The sequence below is a fragment of the Triturus cristatus genome, chromosome 1_2 (assembly GCF_964204655.1).
Source record: "Triturus cristatus chromosome 1_2, aTriCri1.1, whole genome shotgun sequence".
Lineage (NCBI taxonomy): Eukaryota > Metazoa > Chordata > Amphibia > Caudata > Salamandridae > Triturus > Triturus cristatus.
In genome coordinates this window covers 1,151,508,164-1,151,527,126 of record NC_140580.1, presented here as the reverse complement: position 1 = coordinate 1,151,527,126, position 18,963 = coordinate 1,151,508,164, and the positions used below count along the sequence as shown (strand labels likewise).

The window sequence follows — 18,963 nt, the reverse complement described above, 5'->3', positions numbered from 1 at the left end:
TGGTGCAGCATGCTGCAGCCCGCCTGGTGCTCAAGCTCCCTAGAAAGGCCTCAGCCTCGGCTGCTCTGAATGCTCTCCATTGGCTCCCCATTCCAAAAAGAATCCTTTTCAAAATTCTTCTGGTCACATATATGGCAAAGATGAATATTGGCCCTAAATTCCTGTCTGCACGTTTTACTCCGTATACCACTTCTAGAGTGCTCAGATCATCCTCAGCTAACCTTCTTAAAGTACCGCACTTAAAATACAAGTCAAAAGGAGCAAGAACCCTGGCCTTCTTGGGCACCAGAGCTTGGAATAAACTCCCAGCTCAGATCAAACTTAGCAACTCGGAACTTACATTCAGGAAGGAACTCAAAACCTGGATCTAGGACATCTCGGAGGTCTGCTGTCTTGCTCTGATTTAAATCTATTCTCAACATCTCACCATTCTGGTCTCCTACATCGACGTTTGACAATAGCGCCAAGATACTCCTTGCGGAGTGATAGCAGCGCTCTATAAGTACAATCTCATATCATATCATAAATACAAACCTTTTTTCCTCTTCTATCCTTCTGCATCCAAATAACTGACTAACAGGGGGCATGGCTTGCAGCCGATCCTAATGGCCGCAGTTTAAAGGAGCTCCAAGGGAGACGTAGCTTCCCCCGACTATCCGGTACCTAATCCGGCTAATTGTCCTGTCCCAAAGACGATCACCCACTGCGGAGGCGCCGGGGCTTTGATCGCCCACATTTCTGGCTAAAAACGACTGTCAGCGCGCTGGGCAGAGCATGTGGTGCAGAGCGGCCTGACCGGACGGCCGCGACCGGGGACTCACCTGAGAGTGTGGCCCGGAAGGGGGAGCTCGCGGCCCAGTGAATACGTTAAGGTGAGGGAGACACCCTTGCGAACATCGGGAACCGGGTGCGGCGCCTCTGCATTGGACGCTACCCGGCGCTCGCCTGATCTCCCTGTTGCTCAGCGCGACGGGCGGCCTCTGGAGTGCGCCGGAGGTGGTAGCACCGGCCCGACTTGGAGAGCGGCGTGTCTCGGAGTGGGCGAAAAACAGTGAGGCCGCGTTGAGATGAAGCCGCGACCAGGGAGTACTGCGGCTGGCCCCGAGACGCCCGATGCTGATCCTGGGGCCACACGCCTACATTCGAATTTAAAACACCCCAAAAACGGACATCCATCACAGCGCTGCGCGCTCAATTGTGGGAAGCGATCTGCCCATCCGGCTGAGGCCGGAGTCTCGCATGAGAACGAGACCCACTTGGAAGAACATTAAGCCAGGAATTGGCAACACGTCACACCGCACAGTGGTGCACCGGGAGAATAAGTCCAAACACCGGCCAACAGCACACGGGCGGCAAAGGGCAGGATTGGTGCCCCCGGTGAGCCACGCTGGGTCTAACTCCCTCATTTACATCAGTGGCACATCCCTGGGCGGCGACCTCCTGAACTGCAGCTATACATGTACCAAGCTTAATTGATTGAAGATCAAGTGGTGATCACTGAAACAAAGTAGGAAGTACGCCGGCTGCCTAAGGGCCCACGGTGAATGAATGCCCTTTTGTTGGATTGTCTAGATAAGTACCCCATTGCCCATACATTCTGACAAGGCGGGAAAACCAACAGTCCGCGCAGGAAGTGAGGTCTTGCGGCAGGCAGCGGTGACTACCAACCAACGCGATATTATCCGGTCTGCGATGGGGGACAAAGGGCAACGCACGACCTCAAAGATAAAGCTGGATAAATACGCCTATGCTAAAGACTTCCCTGCTCTGCCAAATCGCACAGCTGCCACAGACACGGCCCCCGATGGGGAAAGGAGTGAGTAAAGTGACGCTAGATGACATTATGGCTGCTCTCACTAAGTTGCAGTCGACGGTGGAATCCATTTCTACGGATGTCTCGTTCTTGAGAGCCGACTTCCAAAACATGACCGCCAGGGTCACCGAGGTGGAACATGTGACAAAAATCCTTGTCTATAGACTCGGCCACTCTAATCCAAAAGGTCAGCCAACTGGAAGCTGAAAATAGAATGATGGCTGCCAAGCTGGATGACCAAGAAGGGCGCTCCCGCCGCAATAACGTTAGAATCACGGGCGTTCGCAAAAGCTAAGGGAGTCCAGACATGGACCTTTATATTGAAGACCTTATTAAAACCAGACTCCAGCCCAGAGGACCCTCAACCTTTTTCTCTGTGGAAAGAGCACACAGGGTGCTGGGGGGAAGGCCCAAACCTGGGGCGCCCCCCCGACCAATATTGGCCCGTATTTTCAATTTCCGCGATAGGGACGCTATTCTACAAACAGCGTGAGTGGCTCCGCCACTGCACATTCAAAACTCAGTGATATCCTTCTTCCCAGACTGCACGGCGGCGGTCACTAAACGTCGCAGAAGCTTCCTTGAAATAAAGAAAGAACTTAGGCGGAGGGAGCTGTCCTACTCCATGCTGTTTTCGGCGAAGCTGCGGATGGTGGCAGAGGGCAAGGCCTGGTTTTTCGACACACCAGAGGAGGCCCACGACTGGCTCGAGGGTTGGCGGCGAGTGGACGGATTCAGCCGATCGAAGAGACGCCAACAGCAGCGAAGGTAGGAGGCGGACTTCAGAGAATGAGGAAACGTACAGGTCGAGGAATGATTACAAGTGGGAATGCACAATTGGGACTCCCCAAAATCAGATGCAGAGTACATAACTTGGGCGTGTCTGTGCAGAGGACTTCAGCGCAGATGGGACTGTGAGAACTTGATATCCCCCCCCCCTCTCCCTGCCGGGGGGAGCGCCGGAGACCACGGCAGTGGTATTGCCAAGAAACTGCAGTAGTACTCTGTTGTGAGATCGTCTTTGGGGTGGGGATGGACTGCGGCATGCCTCGGAATTCTCACCCCCACATGCAAGAACTGTTCATGGGTTTGGGTACTAAGCACTCTGCAAAGTTGGGGTGGCGGGTAGTTTGGAGTCCGTCTAGCAGGGAGGGGGGTGGAGGGGTTGGGATTGGTTATGTGGTTAGGTTTTTTCTTTATTGTAGTTTTTGTAAAGGCACACATATATGAGACATTCTTAGACACTGGTCGACGAATACATCGAGCAATTGAATCCGCATTACTGCTTATACAATATGACAGCTATGGCGGAATTGGACTCACTAGCCACTGATCCGAAGTCGTTTCCCATGACTCACGTAGCTCCCTTGACCTTGATTACGTGGAACGTGCATGGTCTGGGGGACAAAATAAAAGAGAGGCTTAGTTTTTCAATGCTTAAAACGAAGCTCAACGACGGTGGCCCTGTTGCAAGAGACACATCTCACCGGTGTCACATGTAAGGCGTTGGAAAGGTGGGGGGTTTAAAATGGTTGCGCACTCTGAATTATCCTCTGGCTCAAGGGGGGTGGGTATCCTGGTCAGAAAACAGTCGCCACTAATAATACATAAGATAAAGACAGACGTCTACGGTCGCTTCGCGGCCATTGCTGGACAATGGGAAAGGCGAGCTATTAATATAGTGTCAGTTTATGTTCCCCCGGCCCTGCATGCTGTAACACTCCCGGCTCTGAGTGACTTTGTGCTTGACCTTCCGGAGGGGGAACTACTGATTGGGGGTGACTTTAATGCAATTATAGATGGGTCTTTAGACCGATACCCTGTAAAGACGCAACACACAGGCGGTTCACGCCTTGGGAACTTTCTAGAAGCGCTTGGGCTCACTGACAAATGGAGAAGTCACCACCCCACAACACGGCACTTCACTTTCTATTCCGGGGTTCATAACAGTCTATCTAGAAAAGATTACTTCTTTGCCTCCGCGGATAGTTTGAAAAATGTTGAAACGGTAGAGATTCGACCCAGAGGTATCTCGGACCACTCTCCAATGTTGTTAACATACACATATCAAAAACCAAAGAAAATGATGGACGGAGTGTTGAACAATGCAAGCACTCACCCCCAGTCAACTGATCTGGGTTTAATCCATCACCGTTCTTTAGCCCACTCTGCCACCCCAGTTCAGACATGGCCATATGCAAATCAGTCTGACCCTGTGCCTCATGGGAACAGTCCAGCCCGAACTGCCAAGCCATGTCTTCCCTGGACCGGAAACAAGCTTCCTAGGACCGGTTTCTAGCATTTCAGCCGTCTTCAGCCAGGCTTGCTTGAATCCAGTGGCAAAGTGAGCAAGGGACTCACGTCTGAGCATACCCTGTCCAGTTCGGGCTGGACTGTTCCCATGAGGCACAGGGTCAGACTGATTTGCATATGGCCACGTCTGAACTGGGGTGGCAGAGTGGGCTAAAGAACGGTGATGGATTAAACCCAGATCACTTGACTGGGGGTGAGTGCTTGCAATGCTCAACACTCCGTCCATCATTTCCTTTGGTTTTAACATACACATATCGCCACAGAGTGAGGCAGCGTGTCTATCCCATATACCCAGGTTATCTGCAGGTCTCCTAAATCAGGAAAGCTAGCATAAAGGAGACAAAACACTACTTTCAAGAAAATGCCCAATCGGTCCGCTCTCCAACTACCCTGTGGGAGACTTACAAAGCTGTTCTCAGAGGGCAAGCCATTGCTTTTATCACAGGGCATAAACGGGAAAAATAACAGGAATTGCATGCTATAGAACTAGAACTACATAACGCTGAGGCTCAACACACCAATACCCCAACACTGGCTACATCCCAGCATTTGTAGCTGATGCAACAACAGCACAGGGAATATCTAAGGGAAACAACTAAGCTACGGCTGTTGGCCACGCAGCATAGGGTTTACGACATAGGTGACAAAGCCGGAAAACTCCTGGCGTGGCTTGATAAAAGGGAGCAGGGGAAAAAATGGATAGCGCGACTTCGAACGAGGGAAGGGCAGGAGACGACTGATCCAGGGACGATAGCGCACACTTAAGCGCAACACTCAGCAGGTATATGCGTCGTCATCCGCGATGACTGCGGATGAGGCACTGTCCTATATAAAGGATATTGCTATGCCCAAACTTACACCGAAGGCGGCCCGGACGCTGGAGGCCGATCTCACGGTTAAAGAGCTGTTAGTGACGATTAGCTCACTGCAATCTGGGAAGGCGGTAGGGCCAAATGGTATACCATTAGAACTTTATAAAACGGCGGCTGGGAACACTGCCCCACACCTGCTACATATGTATTATGAAAGTCTACAGGTGGGTGAACTCCCGCTAGATCAACGAATAGCCACCTTAATAGCGATCCCGAAAGCTGGAAAGCCCCCTGAGGAGTGTACTTCGTATCGCCCAATATCTTTAATCAACGCAGAGGCCAAAATTCTTGCGAAACTCCTTGCGATCAGACTGACGCCACACTTGGCGACTCTAATACATCCGGACCAATCGGATTTCATGCCGGGCAGAAACACGGCTCTAAATCTGAGACGCCTGCACGGGGTGATGGCCCGTATCCCATACATTCAGGAGCCAGCTGTCATACTTTCACTGGACGCGCGAATGGCGTTCGATATGGTTGAGTTGACCTTCCTATTCGCTGTACTTATGCATTTGGGCTTTGGCCCTAAATTCTGTGCATGGATACATCTATTGTACACTAAGCCGGTAGCACATGTTACGGCCAATGGTCATATTTCCGGGAACTTTCCATTGACACAGGGCACTCGCCAAGGCTGCCCTCTGTCACCACTGCTTTTTGCCCTTGTGCTGGAGCCACTGGCAGCGTGGATTAGGTGGGAGCCAATGATCCGAGGAATCAGATGGGCGGAAGGATGGGAGGACCGCATCTCCCTATATGCGGATGATGTATTACTGAATATGACTTCCCCCAGGTGCTCCATACTGGTACTCTTAAATATATGTGGACTCTTTGGTAGGGCTTCTGGATACCCCATAAACTGGTTCAAATCAATCATGTTTGTCTTATGTGGTCCACCGCCTCAACTCCCACTAGATTGCCCACTGCAGATCGCGGAGGACGCGTTTAAATATTTGGGTATCTACATAACACCCAACCCAGATAACTTCTTCAAACGAAACCTTGCGCCCCCCTTGGAGCATCTGAAAAGGGATGCGATGCATTGGGGAACATTACCACTGACGCTGCTGGGTAAGGCTGCGCTTTTTAAAATGATGGCACTCCCTCGCTTCCTGTACGTACTGGAAAATACGCTGTTCCCAGTGCCACCCAGCTACTTTAAAACGATAGCAGCACAGTTCTCTAGTCTACTCTGGGGGAACAAACCAGCACGCATTGCGCAGGACAAGTTGGTTAAGGGCTGGTATGACGGAAGGATAGCACTCCCAAACATACAGTTATATCATTGGGCAGCTCAGTTAAAAGTCATTAATCAGTGGATACACGCCCCTCAGGTGGACCCTGCATTTAAAGCGGACGGATCAGGATTGGGAACAGAAGGAGTGCTGTCAGCCCTTAATAACAAGAAGCAAATCACCTCATTCATAGGGCCCACAAAGCATACAGTTACAATATGGCACACAGCGCATACCAAACTGGGCTTGCATGGGGTAATAACACAACTCACTCCGCTCTGGGATGCGCAACGACTGGGAAGGCTTAGGAACTGTAAGGGGTTCGCGCAGTGGGACGCAATTGGTATATCCACAGTGGGGGACATGTGGCACAAAGGAAAAGTAATCACATTCGAACGTCTTCAACGACAGTACGTGCTGACACCCTCCGAAATCTTTCGATATATGCAGGTGAAACACGCGCTGCAAGCAGCCTTGACACCGGGCACTGAGGTCCCGGAGGCAACCCCCCTAGAAGATAGGCTGCTGACAGATTACATGCACAAACGGGCTACCTCTCACCCCTACCGAAAACTAATTAACAACCTGCCTGATCCTACCGCGACACTTAGGGAAAAATGGTCCCGTGATGTGGGAGATCCTGACAACACAGATTGGCAGGAGGCACTAACTTCCCCGAGGGAGGTGGGAATACCTTCAAAACTCAGGTTGGTGCAGCTTAAAATACTGCATCGAACCTACTACACGAGGCTCACACTTCACAAAATAGGTACAACATTACACCCGTATTGCCCAAGACGATGTGGGGAGGAGGGCACATTTTACCATACCCTGTTGCAATGCCCAAAGGTCAGAGATTATTGGATTAAGGTAATGAGAACAATATCGCAGGCTGAGGAAGCGTCACTGGTACCTGAGCCCAAGAGATGTTTATTAAATATTTGGGAGCCAAATGACCTTACTCGCACAGCACAGAATTGGGCCACGGTGGGGATAATGTTTGCAAAACGTAATATCGCACAAAAATGGGGCTCAGCAGAAATACCAACACTCACCGCATGGTGTAAAGATATGGACACAGCTATGGTGGCCGAGAAAACAGTGTTTGTCGTGGCTGTCCGCGAAAGTGGAGCAGGGTGTGGGGGAACTGGAATAAATTCAAGGGATACATATGTGCACCGCCAAGGGTACTGGAGGAAGAGGGGACTGATGATGAAAATGAAATTGAGAAAGGGGACTAAACTAAGTGACGCCAATAATAAATATAATGGGAGGTTTGATTATGAGCCAGTGTTACCGGAATGTCCAACACTGAAATGTAACATATGTGTACAATGTTTCTACGACTTGTGCCTTGGTTATATTGAATATAATAAAAAAGATTTTCAAATAACTGACTAACCTGTCCACCACTTAAAATTTGCTTGCATGTTTCACTATACTAATTCAACACTAATCGTCTATGGGTCCCGGAGTAGTGTGCTACTCGCCGAAAAAGTGCTTCGACGCCTTGTCAGGGGTAGTAAGCGCTATACAAATGCAATCACAATACAATACAATATGCCAAGAACAGATGCATACTGGTAAGTAGCATTTTCCGTTCGAGGAATATGAGCTGTAGATCACATGCTTTGCATAGACTATAAAGCAGTTACCTCCTTAGCGGTGGCTACCTGTATCTGTTGCAGTGGTCTGAAAAAGTGTTCTTAATAAAGCCTGGCCCACACTAGCTTGTTTTGCTTGCACATCTACACAATATTGTTTTAAGAAAGTGTGAGGTGTAGACCAAGTTGCTACTTTGCAGATGTCATCTAGGGGAACGTTCCCTAAGAATGCCATAGAAGCCCCTAGTTTACGTGTGGAATGAGCTCCAGGAGGGTGGTTAATGTGCGTTTGGCTTTAAGATAGCAGATTTGGATGCATTTAACAATCCACCTTGCAATCCCCGCTTCTGAAATGGGATTGCCCTTATGAGGTGGAGAGAAAGCCACACAAAGTTGTTTAGTTTTTTTAAAGGATTTTGCCCTTTCAATGTAGTAAATTATTGCTCTCTTAACGTCTAGGGTGTGAAGAGCCTGTTCTGCCACTGAGTCTGGTTGAGGGAAAAAACGAAGTTCAACAGACTGGTTAAGGTGGAAGGCAGAAATGACTTTAGGTAAAAATCCGGGATTAGTCCTAAGAACCACTTTATTGTGATGGATTTGTAAAAATTGTTCTTGTATGGTTAATGCCTGGAGCTCACTAACTCTTCTAAGAGATGTGATAGCAACGAGGAAGGCTACTTTCCAAGTGAGGAACTGTAGTTCGCATTTGTGTAGAGGTTCAAATGGGGGACCCATGAGTCTGGTAAGGACAATATTTAAATTCACAACTGGAGAGGGTGGAACTATGGGTGGATTATTCTTTCAAGTCCTTCCATAAATGCTTTGATAGCGGTTACTCTAAACAAAGACAAGTGTTGTCTGTTTTGGAGATAAGCTGCTATTGCAGCGAGATGTAGTCTTATGAATGTATATGCTAGGCTACAATGTTGTAGGTGCAAGAGATAACAGATAATTATTTGAATAGAAGCATCTAGTGGATTGATTTTGTTATTTGTTCAGTAAATTACAAATCGTTTCCACTTTGCTGCGTAGCATGCTCTGGTGGCAGGACGTCTAGCCTCTTTAATGATGTTCATGCAGTCTGGCGGGAGATTAAGGTAGCCAAACTGCAAGACTTCAGGTGCCAGATCGCAAGGTTGAGTTGACTGGGATCTGGATGTCTTATCTCTCCATGGTTCTGAGTGAGAAGCTTGGGTGAGAGGCGTAGCTTTTGATGAGGAACTACTGATAGTTTCAAGAGGGTTGTGAACCACGGTTGTCGGCCCCAATGTGGAGCAACCAGGATCATTGTGAGGGAATGCTGTTTGAGCTTCTGAACCACTAACGGAATGAGTGGGAGAGGCGGAAAAGCGCAAGCAAATTTGTCTGACCAGTTCATCCACAGCGCATTGCCTTTGGACAATGGGTGTGGATACCTGGACGCGAAGGTTGGGCATTTTGCGTTCTCTTGTGTGGCGAAGAGATCTATTTCTGGGTGGCTCCACATGTGAAAGAATGGAAGAAGAATTTGAGGATGAAGTTCCCATTCGTGGATCTGCTGTGTTTGACAACTGAGCAGATCTGCAATCTGATTGTGTACCCGTGGGAGGTGTTCTGCAAGGAGATATATGTTTTGCGGGGTGGCCCATCTCCATATGCTTTGAGCTAGGTGTGAAAGCTGTAGCGAGTGTGTCCCCCCTGTTTCTGTATGTAGTACATTGCTGTCATGTTGTCTGTACGGACCAGGACAGCTTTGCCTACTAGATGAAGTTGAAAGGATTTTAATGCCAGAAAAATTGCCAGTAATTCAAGGTAATTTATGTGGCGTTTTTGCTGAGGGGTCCATATACCCTGAATGGAATGGTTTTGTAGATGAGCTCCCCATCCGGTGAGCGATGCGTCTGCTGTTAGCACTATCTGTGGAACCGGGTCAAGGAACGGCCGCCCTTTGGAAAGGTTTTGTGTGTTCCACCACTGCAGAGAGCGATGTGTGCAGCTGTCCAACACCAGATCTGTTACTGACCTTAAGCCTGGTTCCAATGACGTGCCAAACACTCCTGTAAGGGACGCATTTGGAGTCTTGCATAAGGGACGATGACAATACAAGAGGCCATCATCCCGATTAACTGCATGAACACTCGAGCTGATAATGAGTGTTGAGGCTGAAATTGTGATATTAAAGCTTGAATGTTGCATATCCTAACTGGGTTGGGGTATGCTAGAGCTGAAGTGTTTATCGTTGCTCCTAGATATTGTTGTGTGTTGGATAGTTGGAGGTGAGACTTGGTGATGTTCACCGTGAATCCCAATTGGTGAAGCAACTGGATTTTTTTTTGAGTGTGTGTATTGCACACAGGTGTTGTGTAACTAAACTTTTATGAGCCAGTTGTCTAGATAAGGGAACATGTGAATATGTTGTATTTGTAAGTGAGCTGCTACTACTGCAAGGCACTTGTGAAGACTCTGGGTACTGTGGTAACTCCGAACGGGAGGACTTTGAACTGATAGTGTTGACCGTCTACCATGAACCGGAGATATTTCCTGCGAGAAGGGTGAATGGGAATATGAAAGTAGGAGTCCTTTAAGTCCAGGATGGAGAGAAAGTCGCCTTGCTGAAGCAGTGGTGGCAACTGTTGGAGAGTAACTATGTGGAAGTGGTCTGACTGAATGTAAAGCTCTAACGGTCTGAGGTCCAATATTGGCCTGAGATAGCCGTCCTTTTTTGGAATTAGAAAATATAGGGAGTAAATCCATGTGCCTTGATGAGGCAAGGGGACTGGTTCTATTGCATGTTTTTGTAATAGAGAGAGAACCTCTTGTTTTAGAAGAGTCAGATGTTCCGAGGACATTGGACGTTGTCTGGGAGGAATGTTTGGGGGAGGGGAGGTGAATTCCAGGCAATAACCATACTGGATGATTTGTCTTTCCCATCTGTCTGTTGTGATGGAGTTCCAGACAGGTAGGAACTGTGGTAAACGTCCGCCGATAGGAGTGGAATGATCGAGGGGAAGTGGAGGGAAGTCACTGCTTGGTGGTAGGGCAGCCGCGGGTGTTCGTTACCGCAGACTCTTTACTTATTGTAGTTACCCCTGTATCCTCCTCGAAAATATCTTCTGGAGGAGGTAGTTTGTTTGGGACTTTTATATGATTAAGAGGGAGGTTCTGAACCAGTGGTTTTGGAGCCAGCCCTGTAAAAGGAGCGATGAAAAGAGCCTCTAGGGGAAGACAATTGCAAGGCCCCCATGGACTTGGCAGTCCCTGTATCTTTTACATCTTTTCTAAAGATGTGTCAACTGTGGGCCCAAAAAGATGCTCTTGGTCAAAAGGCTGATTAAGAATAGTGGATTGCACCTCTAGCTTGAATCTGGATATCCAGAGCCAAGCGTGTCTTCGTAGTAAAACGCTGGTACTAATAGCATGAGATGCTGTCTCAGCCGCATCGAGGGCACATTTTATAGATCTGTTGGTTATTAGTTTACCCTCCTGTATAAGGTCATTGGTTTTGTTTTTACATTGGTCGGGCAGATGTTGCATAAGCTTTTCAAATTCATCATAGTGAGCTCTGTCATATCTGGCTAACAAAGCTTGGGCGTTGGCAATCCGCAAGTGATTTGCAGCCTGTGACACAATTTGTTTGCCAGATACGTCTGAGTTTTGATTCCTTATCAAGAGGGGGGGTGTTGCATGTGCTCTGGGAATTAGCCCTCTTGCGTGCATTAGGCACCACAAGAGAATCTAAAGGGACCTGACCCCTGATGTACACTGGGTCGTTGGGAGCTGCCTTATATTTTTTTTCCACCCTGGTGTTCAGGATCATGGCTCCGACAGGGTCTTTAAACACTTCTGGTGCATGTTTTAGCATGCCTTTTAGCATTGGTAGGGCGTGTGTGGACTTGTGTGGGTGCAAATGTTTCCAATAAAAAAGTCTTCCTCTAAGGGATCAGAGTGTAATTGTACCCAGTGGTATTGAGCAGCCCTATTAATTAGCTGCGCAAACCCAATATTATCATCTGGTGGTGATGGCCTAGAGGGATAGAGGTCCGGGTCATTGTGTTGATCTGGATCTGTACCGCAATCATCCCAAGGATCTACATCGTGTGGGATGGTACGTGCTTCATCATCATTATCTGGATCTCCGTTCCCATCCACCTCATAATCATCTTCATCATCATCCCGTATGTGAAAATGTATGTTGTGGGGAGTGTGCTGCAGAAATTAACAAATTAGGATCAGCTGGAAAAGGAGAGAAAGGTGGAGAGTATTAGTTCCCATTTCTCTCTGTTTAATGGGTATTTCAGAGTCTGGTGAAGTGTCCAGTTTCCTCTTTTTAGGAGGCTTGGCGACAACGTGACCAGTTTCTGGGTCAATGTGTAGTGTTTTTTGCTTTGGATCCGAAAAATCTGCCACGGACTGTTGTTTGGGTACAATGTCTTTTTTCGGTGCCGAAGGTTTAGGTTCAGAATGTTGTTTTGCCTTTGTTTCTGAAGATTAATGTGGGCTCTTGGACTCTTTAGCTTTCGGTATAGGAGTTTGTGGCTCCGAGACCTTTTTCGGCTCCGAAGGTTTTTTCGGCTCCGAAGGTTTGTCCTTTGTTTGTTTCGATGCCGAGGGCTTCAGTGTTGAGGCTGTTTTCGGTGCCGAGGAAGAAGGGTGTGGCACATCTTTGGTTTTGGGCTTCGGTGCCAAAGGTGACTTGTCGGCACCAGAACGGGGTTGGCTCGAGCCTGAGCCGGAAGGCTTTTCTTTCGGTGTCCAAGCCGGGCCCAAGAGCGGGGCATCAGAAATGTGTTGCCGGTGTCGACCTGAGCCGGCGGGCGAAGGTGTTACTGGAGCCTTCTGTTTGGGGTTGGGCAGTAGAGGGGTTTCGGTGCTCACGGAACGCTGAGCTGGTGTGACTGTCTAGTCTTCGATATCGGAGTCGTCGGCTTCGGAGACAGAGATCTCTCCTTCATCAGCTTGTTGTTCTGGCTGGACTTCGGGATCTGCTCCAAAGATGTCCGGAACGGAGCTGTTTTCGCAGGACATTTTGTGACCTCGAGCCCGATGGTCACGGATGGTTTTCTTCGACCTGAAAGATGCACAGGCCTCTCAGTTCTTGTCCTCGTGCTCCGGGGAGAGGCAGAGATTACAAACCTGGTGTAAGTCCTTGTGTGGGAACTTAACCCCACACCCAAGGCATTTTTTTTAAAAGGAGTTCTTTTCATTGACTGCTGGCGTGATCGGCGCGGATAGGCCCAAAGGCCCGCGTCAAAGAACTAGGTCGATGATTTTATATTTTTCGAAGATGCGTGTCGAAAAGGAAAATGCGATCATGACAATACCGTCGAGTGGTGAGGGACTGCCCGTCGAAGGGGGTTCGAGAACGACACTGACCCGGAGAGCAGCGAATCACATCCGAACCCGATGGCGGAAAAACCCAATCTGGAGATGAGTCGATGCCCATGCTAACTATTGCCCTAAGGAGGAGTCACCTACCTCGTGACTACAAAGACTTCTTCCAAGACAAAAACAAAGTGCAAACATCAGAGCCCAACACCAGATGGCGATCTATGCACAAGTATATGATCTACAGCTCATATGCCTCGAACAGACTGTTTTGCGAGTTGGTAAAGCACCAACAAAGGTCTCGAACAAAACTTCGGATCGGCTTCAAAGGGTGCAGAAAAAAGGCACGTACATCAGGGCATAAGGGAAGTTCTTATTTATGGCTCCGTTCTGTCAATTCCGGGGGTGAGATGAAGCCAACATTGAGTCATATGGTGCTACATAACGGCACGTGGGAGTAATTACAAACAAATATGCAGATCCTTTCTATCTCCAGGGGAACCCAAAAGGTGAGGAATCTGCAGTTAGAAGTATCAGAAAAGAGCAGGGAAAGCTGTCCTTAATATTGTGACTGATGGATTTAGAAGCAATGCAAGATTCTGTCAAACACAGGCAGTGTGTGTGCAAGGCTCCTTTACAAAGAACAGAACTGCAAGGTCACTGGTACTCGAGGAAGGGCAGCAGAGGTACATGTTAACCTCCTGCCTAACAGGCAGAGCCCAGGCATGGCTCTGTGGTGTACATTCATTGGTCTACATTAAATAGATGCCAAGTATGTGGAATCAGAGCCCATTAGCCTGCGCGAAGTTCAGGAATTACTTCTAGGTTACAGAGTTACTGCTCTTTACACATCATCATGCAGAGCATTTAAACTAATGGTCAGATCCCATATGGATCATCAAGGCTAAACAAAAATAAAGGCCTGCTAACTGCATCCACCTGAGATTTCACAGAGAAGCGTGCTGTGGAAGAGCGCAATCCATCAGTCTCACTCTAGTCATATGATCTGATCCTGAAAAAAAACTAAACATGTCAGAGCGGTTCTGTGATGAGGCTATAATGCTGAGAAACATGAGAAAGCATCCTGGTGCAGCAGAATAGAACTTGTACACACAAATCTTCTGGAGGGTCTGAGCCCTTCGTAGCAGGTGCCATCGCCATTCTTCTACATGCATTTTGTAAAAGGCTGTGTAGTATATATATCCAGGGCCACTGGAATTAAGCAGCAGGGGAGGGTCAAATTATTTGGCAGGGTTGAGCAAATTATGCAGCAAGAAAGGGCAAATTATAAATTATATGGTGTAATGCGGCACATTTTATGATAGTATTGTCATTCATTTATCATTTTTACACTTGCTACCACTGTCTGGGCATTGGTTGCACCCCATTAGTTCCAGTTGAACACTCAAAAATAGCAATAAGCTACAGAACCCTTTAAAAGGGGTTTCCACTAAGCGGCAACACGTTTTTAATTCAAATCTGCAGATTATGTGGCAAATGCATCAAATTTGTAATTATGCGGAAAAACGCTTCAGTCGCATATTTCCAGTGCCTATATATATATATAACAGCTGCAGTATTTAAAACTGCATAGTCTTCATGTATCTTGCAGACTTATGTGATTCATTAAAGTTTCCGCTCTGGAAACGGTCTGTCCAAAACCCTCAAATTAACTACAACAATCAGGCCATACCAAAGTGAAGCAATCCTGGTGCCAAACACCAGCATTAAAGGATGGTACATGCCAATGTCTGCCGTGGGTTCAGATGAATGGATGTAATATGGCTAGTACTGTCACATTAGGACAGAAAATATTTACATTTTGGAACAAAGATGGGAATACAATTTGCCATGCTGCAGAAAGCGTGACCGACAAAGCGTGTCACAAACCAAAGCTTTGTTTCCTCAATAGTGCTGACGCATAGGGGAAGAAAAACTGTCTGGGAATAAACCCTGCAACTCCTTCCTCAAACGTAAGGTAGAAGAGACGGATGGTGTAGTCTGGCCTGACGCTGCCAAGGAAAGGAATGACTACCTGGCACAAGCGTGAGTAACGAGCTGATCTTCCAAAGTAAAGTCTTCGAGAAGAGGATTTCCAACAGGAAGAAGATAACTGGTGGTACATGATCACAAAGACCAACACTGTGCTGCCCTCTGTTGCTTTTAATTCATCCTTTACTAGCAGAGCATGGACAGTGGCTGCTGTCTCCAGCTGGCAGACCAGCTCCACAACTCTGCATTCATACATTCTTCCACACCCTTGCACCTGACTCACAAGCACTTTGTACCCCAAGGACTTGAGCAAAAACTCAACAGGCTATGCACACCACTAAAAGTGCACAGTAACACCTCAACAGGACCCGCATCCCAGCTCCCATCCTGCACCCTAAGGACTTGGGCAGAAACTAAACAGGTTATGCACACTACTGGAAGCGCACAGTGACACCTCAACAGGACCCGCATCCCAGCTCCCATCGTGCACCCTAGGACTTGAGCAGAAACTCAACGGGTTATGCACACTACTGGAAGCGCACAGTGACAACCCAACAGGACCCGCATCCCAGCTCCCATCCTGCACCCTAGGACTTGAGCAGAAACCCAAAGGGTTATGTACACCACTGGAAGCGCACAGTGACACCTCAACAGCACCTGCATCTCAGCTCTGATCCTGCACCCTAGGGAACAGTCCCCGGCGAGCCACAGCAGGGAAGGAGAAGGACTGCACTGTTCACTCGAACCTAGCCCCATGACTGCATGCAGGGCGCCCTTTGAACCTTCTTCTGATGCACAGTATCTCGTGTCTGCAGGGAACCGTCTTGGCAGTGCTCCAACTCCAAAGTCATGCATGAAGAAGCCCTTGCACCCTCTTCAAAGACCTTGCCCCAGACAACACTCTGAATTTCCAAAAGTCACATATTATCTGTAACACCTTCATTAGAAGGATAGTTCAGCATAAGCGATTTCTCTGGAAACTACTCGTCTAGCAGTTTCTCCCATGGATGAAAAATAGCTACAGCATCGAACACGCAGGGAAGCAACTCTGTAGCTGTTGGAAACTGGAATTTTGTCAGCAATTCAATAGCGTTTACTGGAAATTCAATCAAGGTCCAGCTAGGAGTGCTCACGGCAGGATCAATAGCTGCCTGCTCTGTCACCGATCGCAGCACTCTTGCTTGCTTCATCTGTTTTAAGCTCCATTTTCAGATCTGTCTAGAGAGCTTCATCATCTCACCAGCATCATATTAAAAATAAACGTTTTAAAAGATCACTACATATAGACGGGCACACATATATACAGACACACATAGGCTTTCTTTCAACCCTCTACACATACTGGACAGTATGTATTAGCCCTCTTCAGTCACTGGCTTTCTTTGGTGTAGGAATGCCACTTTAATTGTGCTCATCCGCCTAAAAAAGAGTTACAGTGCCAATGCTAGTGGGGCTGTGTCTGGTTTATTTTCATGCTTTTTTGCGATTAGTCCGTTTTTACTTTTTTGCAAACATGTGCACACCAAATTTAGAAGGCAGTATTTTTATTATTTTTTAATTCTTAATGACTACGGCATAATGCTTGCAATAAATATATACATAAACTGCAGGCTTGCCAAGGCCAGACCTACTGGATTTGCCAATGCTTGTTCTAGTGTGCACTGTCCATTACCTCACGATACCTCCAGTTTGCATAAGCAGGCTTTCAAATCTAGGCTTTTCTTGAAGTGGCCACAGTGGTTTTTTACGTCTTGCCTAGCGAACGCAGCGCATGAGCTGCTTCGCCTTGGCGAGACTATTGTTGTTAGTTTGGTGCGCAAAGGGAGACAAACCATGTGCACGCACGGACAGGCAATGTGCACGTGCATGACGTCTCCTCTCTGCCTCCCACGCTCCCACGGCGCACTTGATTCAGCTTTTAGTTTCACTGCGCGCTGCCACTATACAAGGCCGACACGAGCTTGATTAAGTGTGAGCTGCAAGTTAGACCAGATGTCTATAGAAGACGCTCAACCAACTGACCTCTCTCGTCTTCTTAGTTATTACATTTTTTCCAGCCAGTCCTTTCCTCAGAGCCGAGCACCACCAACTCAGCCTGCCAGAAAGTCTGGAGAATCATATTAAACTAACAACATATTGAAAGGGGAGGAGAGGCTGGTAAAATATTGCTTCTCATAAGGCGGCGGAAATTCTAGTGTAGGCTCCGCCTTTTATCTGTTGACACATGGAGCTGGGAGAGCAATTGCTCCCTGCACACAGTGGAACTTCCACCACGCTCCCGTGTTAGCCGCAGCAGGTGCTATACCTTCCGTTATGTACGAGAGGAGGGCGATGCATCTGGCGATTACATCACCAGGCCTGGCACAAAGATATAAAGATTTATTCCATGCTTCCTCATTTAACAAAACTAAATACGCGACCATTGCCAAATTACTGTTTCTGGTGAACCCTTTTCAGGTACCTGCTAACATTGGAGCAGCTTGGAGACACACATACTATTACCTATTTCGTGCATCAGAAAAATGCACATTTACAGTTTTTGGCAATAGAGTCAGATGTGTATGGCTATGTTAAGAAGCCAGTCAGATAAGAATGCCCCAATGCATAATCTCAGAATGTGGCAAAGACTGGGTGAATACCGTCTACTGGTCGGCCATCCTTTATGTATAGGACTGACTTGATGTTTCTAGGCTCCTGGGGGCATATAGTCGGTTTATGTATATACGAGTCAAGATTCCACCCCTCTTTGTATCCATTTGTTTTCATGTAGAACTGGTGCGCAGTACCCCTATCAATGCTGGTCACACCCCTGTGCCCACTATACCACCCATTAGGAAATGTCTTTTTCAGCAGGTGTGACAAACTTATTTTCATGTTTCACGGCCCCCTCAAACTGAAAAGGCTGACTTGACGATTGTTAAGACAGTAAGATAGGCTCATGACAGACACAGACTGACATACACACATAAAAACACACACAAAGGCAACACAGACCTCAGAATGCAAAGACACACATAAACAAACATATCAAAACAGAAAGATGTAGGCCCACAAAGACACATAGTTACAAAGACACGCTCTTTTTTAGGTCGAGCTAGACAGTTTAAAAGTTTCAGCTATTGACATTGTACATCACAATGCCTTTAATTTATGTGTTTTGAAAACTTGCAAGCAATGCGCAAACACACACGTTGTACTTATAGTCCTTGCTTACAAGAAGCAAGGCTAGCAGTAAAATAGGCACAGTTACTGCCAGCCTTGCTTCTCGTAAGCAACGGCTATAAGTACAAAGTGCTTGTTTACGCACCGCTTGCAGGTTTTCAAAAGACATAAATAAAAGGCATAAATAAAAGGCATGTCATTTACAATGTCAATAACAAACTCTCACAGCAAATGCGAGATCTATTGCATTGCAAATGCTTGTTTCAGTGGTGATAGACATTAAAAGGAGAGCGTGCAGCAGAAAAGAGCGCTTGTGCCAGGGCGCCCTGGAGCCAGCAGAACTGGCCGGAAGCATCCAGGCAGTGAAGCAGACAGCCAGGACCCTCACACATGACCCTCACACAGCACAGTGCAGAGGATCTCAACCCTGACCCTGTTATTGTGAACCCCGCACAGATCTCTCCCAGTGCACCTCAAAGCTTCATTCTAGGACTGCAACCACATCAGCTCTGCCAGCGAACCTCCGCCTAGATCTGCAGCGCCCCCCTGCTCGCGTGGAATTGAGAATCCTCACAAGTCACTGCCAGTACCATCCACATCCGACATGATGGATCCATTCCCTTGCCAACCTCATGGCAGCTCACTCTGCTCTGACAATGCACCCA

The 18,963-nt window shown here is 47.7% G+C and overlaps 1 protein-coding gene across 3 annotated transcripts in view; it reads right to left on the bottom strand.

Moving 5' to 3' along the window:
• RAPGEF1 (Rap guanine nucleotide exchange factor 1) overlaps positions 1-18,963 on the bottom strand; it is a 703,893-nt gene that overhangs the window by 474,938 nt on the left and 209,992 nt on the right. The window lies entirely within an intron of this gene.